We start from the raw sequence: 5580 nt of genomic DNA on the forward strand, positions 1-5580 counted from the left end.
GTCCCCCTCCCGCCCCCGGTCGCGATGGGCTCCAAGGATAAGAAGGTCCAGTTCTGCTGGCTGCTGGTGGCGCGCGGTGGCGAGCTGGCGCCTTATCCATCATCAAAGCCTCCGCATCGCCGAGGAGGAGAAGACATTCCGGGGGCATCCAGGAGGAGACTTGCTGGGGAGGAGGCGACAGGCGAGGCGCGAGGCAGCTATTGGCAGAGGGGAAGGAGGAATGGGGAGAAAATCGATCCTGTTTATTCGCGGAGACAACGCAAAAGAGACCGTGACATAATCTACGAATGGATCTCGCAAACGAAAATTAAAACTAGTAGTAGCAGAGTGGGCGAACACTCATTCCCGAGTGGTGAGATCAGAATAAATTCGCACTAGGGGTCTGATTCCCACTCGTCCAAGTTGTTACATGCACGCTCGCATGCGGACGGGATTGTTGGGTTGCCTACCGTGTCTGACCACGCCGCCGCCGTTCGGCGCGCGAGTAGGCAACCCGACCGCATACATGTGAGCAGGTTGCCTACTTTCTCGCGGCCGTATGGTTGTAGTAAAGGCAAACCCGGCCGCGATCCTGCAGACGAAGGTCTCGTTGAGGTGTTCAGGTGGGAGGGGAGGGGCCCGACTGTAAGGAGTTCCCTGGAAGCGCAGTGCTCCTGCTGCTGCAGGGCGCTGTTGCAGGGGCGATGTTCCGCAGGGTGCGGTACTACTACACTGATGGGGGGACCTGCTCGCCAGTGCAGTCCTGCTCGCCAGTGCAGTCCTGCCGCTGCTGCCGCGCGGGACGGCCGCCGGGGCTTCTGAAGAAGCAGCCTGCTTTGTGTTGGTGATGAGCCTGCACGCGACGCCAGGGGGGCCGCCGCTAAGCATTTAGGCCCGTGCTGCCCTTAAAAGGGATGTCGTCGCCGTCGTGGCCGGCGGGCCAGCAAGCAGGGCCCACGGCGGCGGCCCACCGCAGTCGTGGCTGCGCGACCAGCGTGGCGATGCCCCTTCCCCCTTTCCCTCCCCTCATCTGCGATGCGCGCGCAAAGGGACTTTGGTTTGTAAATGAAGCGCTTTTTCCGGGCGCCGCGCCGGGCCGCAGCGCTTGGGTCGCACGCGGTGCAAAGCCGCGAGGCGGAAAAGGGAACGAGCGACACCGTCAGAGAGGCGCGCGCACAAACTCGGGGGGCCGCCCCTTTACGAGTCCCACATGCGGGCGCGCCAAGCACACCTGGCCACGGTACTCTACTTACCTGGTGCCGGGTTGAAGGACTGGCCCCGCCGGTCCTCCTCTAGGCTCGCCCCGCCCCCGCAAACGAGGCGCCCTGATGGCGAGCGGGGCGCCCAGCGGGCGTGTCGCGCGGCACAACGATGAAGACGTCGACGCCGCCGCGCCGCCTCGTTTGGCTGAAACATATGATGATGCGCCTCAATTACAGACTTCCCTTGTCACTCGCCAGCAGGGCAAAGTTTTACAAATGTGAATTGTTTTTCTTTAAAAAAAAATGTTTTGTTGTTAAAACTGTCATAAGCAACAAAAAAAAAACAACAACAACAACAACAACAAAACACGGAGAAAAAATATTAAAACGTTCGCAGTAATTTATTTTATTTCATTTCAAACCCAAACCGGGCATCATGCAGAGTACTACCACGTAGCGCCGCCGGTGCGACCGTTGTCGCGGGTGTTGCACGCGGCAGAGAAAAGGAACCACGCGAAGAGGGAAAAAACCAATAGCATTATGCAGCGGAGATGGGTATCGGGGCCACGCCAACGCCGCGCCGCGCCACGCCACGCGTAGTATCGGCGGGCGCGATCGCCCCCGTGTGTCTCTTTAGCACACACCGAGCAGGAATCGGACAAAAGGGCGGCGAGCAGCAGGAGACGGATGGACAATGGTGTGCTTCGCGACGACGAGGAGGGTGTGAATATCGTCAACGTGGATTATCGCGGCGCAGTTGTGTTTGCTTGTGCTCCTCAGGTGTTGCGGCGACAATGGCTGGGCGCCCTTGCTCCGCCATTCAGGCCGAGATCAAAATATCGCAGGAAGAGGAGTCGGCGCGAAGCGCGCTTTCTGCGAAAGCTAATGAAGAGCGTCAGGCACGTGTTGTGTGCGACTGCGTTACTGTGAATGGGAGCTGAGAGAAAAACGTGCCCTTTGTGCACATTGAATTACATCGAATACAAATTTATCTCTTTAGGTCACAGACAAAACTAGGTATATTTGTACCTGGACTATTAGGTACAGCTTCTTAACCTAGGTACAAAAATTCTCTCCCATTTTTTTTTTTTTTTTTTTTTTTGAGGGTGTGTAGATGCGAATGCGATGTATATAGCGTGCGCGTGCGCCCATGGCTCGCGCGCTGATGTGGCAAATTGTTTCAAATTGGACCGGGCCTGACGGAAGACCGTATCGCGGCTCGCAGATCGGTCGACGCGGCCGTCATGATGCGGGTCGCCTCACCACTACATACACCCACCGCGCTGGCTGTCTGAACGCCCCGCCGCACTGCCGCGCCCCCGCCGCGCCCGAACTCCCCTGCTAGCCCCGCTTCCCATACCGAAACACCTTTCTTTCCGTTCCATCCATGCGAAAGGCCCCGAGGGTGTATTTCTTTTTATCAACACCATCATCACGACGATCGGATCCTTATATGAATGAGAATCGACAGCCCCATCGCATCGGCCGCCGCCGCCCCGCCGGGATACGCGCGCCGTGCCCTTGTGACCCACATCCACTTTTCTTTTCAACCCTTTCGGCTTACGCCCGCCCCTTGCTCGGATTGACCTACTTTTCAGCTGCAGCCGTCGCACGCCACGGGCAGGAGGGGGTGGAAGCGCCTAGACTGTGATGTAATTAATCGGAGGAAAGGAGACAGGCGGAGCGGGATGGGGGAAAAAATGGAAAGCGTGTTGTATCGTCCACTTTTTCTCTCCGTTCAAGGTCGAAAGGTGGAACACGCCACACGTCTACAAACCAGCACCACACGACCATAACCACGGAGGAACAGGAGAAAAAATGAGGTGCGCATAGAGGAGGGTGCAGGATGCTATACCACATGGAATCATAAAAAAAACGAGAGGGTATTTTACCCACACCCCGCCGAAGGCCAGGGCTGTCCTGCCTGTGAAGAGGTGCCAGTCTGTCGAGGTTCAGACTATGAATAGCGAGCGAGGCTGCAGCGCCGCCAGGTGTGTGTGTGTCCACTTCCTCCGCCATTTGATGAATGACTGCCACCTACCTAAGAGGTAGGAGTGCGGGTCGCGTCCCACTGCGTCCTCCCTGCTGCCGGGTGCAGCAGTTCAGTGAGACGTTACCAAAACACCCACTATGAACGTGGGCAACCCTGCAGCGCCCTGGCGTACCTTTTACCACGCCTGAAGCTGAGTGTAACTTCCGTCAACAAAATTAACGAAAAAGTAAAGTGATGACGACGACGGCGGGGGCCATGCGCACGGCATAACGACACGACGGCCGATTGATAAATCACATCAGGTGTGCGTTGCGTGTGACCAGCTCCAGGTACAGTCTCCTGCCACCCTGTAGCAGCCGCGAAGCATACACAGACACAGACGGGAAAAATAAAAACTGAACGCGCAGAAATAATTAAGATAAAAACAGAGTGCCCGTGTGCTTCTCTTTCTTTTTTTTTACAGTGCCCTGGCCGGTATACCTACCGCCCCACGGCGCGCGGCGCGGCGGTGGTCCAAGCGCGCGGAGATGTGAAGCTGCTAGCTGCTGATTCCGGGGCGTCTCCGCGGCAGGCATGCGTGTTCTCAACCCGGCTCTCTATCTCTCTCTCTCTCTTTCAGCCGATGCCCGCACACAAAAAAGGCGAAATCTCACTCTCTCTGTCTCTCCCGGAGGCAAGCACCCGGCCGGCGCAGGCCCCCGGCGATCAACAAGATCACACGCGGAATAATTTGGGCGTAAATCTCCTGCCCGGGGCTCCGTAGAGTGGCTCCGCAGTGGCTCCGCAGTGGCTCCGTCGAGTCCCTCCCGGGGGTCACTCTCGCGCCCGCCGCTGCCCTCCACACGCTAACGATGTCCAAACCAGTCCCCCCTCAGACAGACGGGGGGGACCGACTGCTGCGACCGCGCCAGCCAAACACACCCTTAATTTCCTTTTTCCACCGCCATGTGTTTGCAGCGGGGAGGTAAAAAGTAAAAAGGCCTCTGGAATGGGTATGCAAATGACGAAGAAGGTCGTAAGTTCAAATATCGCCTCCGAACATCGCGTCCAAAACAGCGCCGGGGCACCTGCTGTCGTCGCCTTTGCGCGCGCTTTGGGAGGGGTGGACCGCATTTGGACTAAAAGAGGCTGGAGACAGAGACATTGACAGCCCCGATGGCTAAAGGCGTCGTGTGATTGTGAGGGAGAGACAAGTCTCACGTGCCCTGCTGCTGCACCCCTTGCTGCTACCGGCCGGCGCAAATGCCTGTGATTGGCTTGAGCGGTCGGGTCCGCCCGAGGTCCCCGCCGTACACGGGCCGGGTAATTACTCAGAACGTGAGTATTCATGTCCCTCAGCTCAGCTCCGCGCGCCGCCCCCGGCGCTCTCCCAGGCTCCCGGCCGGGCCCGGCCGCGCACGCGTGTGGGGGCTCCGCGGGGCCGCCCGCTCCGGGACGGCGGGGGTCACGAACTTGGGCGGGCGGGCGCGTCTTGATGATCCCCGTGGTGGACACCCGGAGGGGGAGCAGCGGGACGAGGAGTGGGCAGACGGGAGTGGAGCAGCGGCAGAGCAGGACGAGACGGACTGGAGGAGGAGGAGGGAGGGAGGATGACGGCTGAGTGGCGGAATGCGTCGCCCCCGCGGCGGTTCTCACGGCGCGCGCGCGGTGGAGGGGGGGGGGGAGTGCAAATAGGAGACGACGGGGAAGGCCAGGAGCAGCAGAGGAGGCACTAAAAAAGGGCTATACTGCGCGGAAAGAAAAATGACCACCGACACCGTCTCCTCTTCTGGATGGCATGTAACTATTCCCATGGCAGCGCGACGGGACAGCTCGGGCGCTCATTTATTTTTCATACCGTCCGCGGTGTGCGGGTCGGGTGGCCTCTGCGCAAGCAGCCTGTGTGCAGCCGCGCAGTATGCGCGACGCATCGCCATACAGGGAGAGCCCCGGCCGCGGGCGCGCTGCAGCAGGAGGAGAGCGCGCGGGAGAGACCCTCCGCGCGGCACGGCGACCACCCTGCAGGCCGCGGGGCAGGACAGGGTTGGCGGGCAGCAGCGCAAAAGCAGAGCAGCAGCGACCGCGCCGAACCGAGACGACGGTCCGAGCCATGCCATGCCATGCCATGCCATGCCATGGGCCGGTGGTGGTGTGGTGGGCCGCTCTGGTTCACACGGTAGCAGGCAGCACTGGCCGGTCCCTCTGGCCAGTGGAATGCCCACCATGTCGCGTGTGCGGAGACGCCCCCCCCCCTCCCCCCGGGTACCTCGCGGTGCAGACGCCTAATGGCCCACGCGCTGATCAGCCGCGCCGCTCCCACACTCATCACGCGCCAGTGCACGTCATGTGCGTCCCTCTCTCTCTCTCTCTCTCTCTCTCTCTCTCTCTCTCTCTCTCTCTCTCTCTCGCTATAGCCGCTCACGCCCT

General features: G+C 60.0%; 1 long non-coding RNA gene across 1 annotated transcript in view; it reads right to left on the reverse strand.

The window, feature by feature from the left end:
- The window catches only part of LOC113201726 (uncharacterized), a 113371-nt gene that overhangs the window by 87131 nt on the left and 20660 nt on the right, over positions 1-5580 (reverse strand). The window contains exon 2 of the long non-coding RNA XR_008011930.1: positions 1233-1386. This is a non-coding gene — a long non-coding RNA (uncharacterized LOC113201726). The remainder of the gene's footprint in view (positions 1-1232; positions 1387-5580) is intronic.

The sequence above is a fragment of the Frankliniella occidentalis genome, unplaced genomic scaffold, assembly GCF_000697945.3.
Source record: "Frankliniella occidentalis isolate FOCC.00 unplaced genomic scaffold, Focc_3.1 Scaffold303, whole genome shotgun sequence".
NCBI classification, from domain to species: domain Eukaryota; kingdom Metazoa; phylum Arthropoda; class Insecta; order Thysanoptera; family Thripidae; genus Frankliniella; species Frankliniella occidentalis.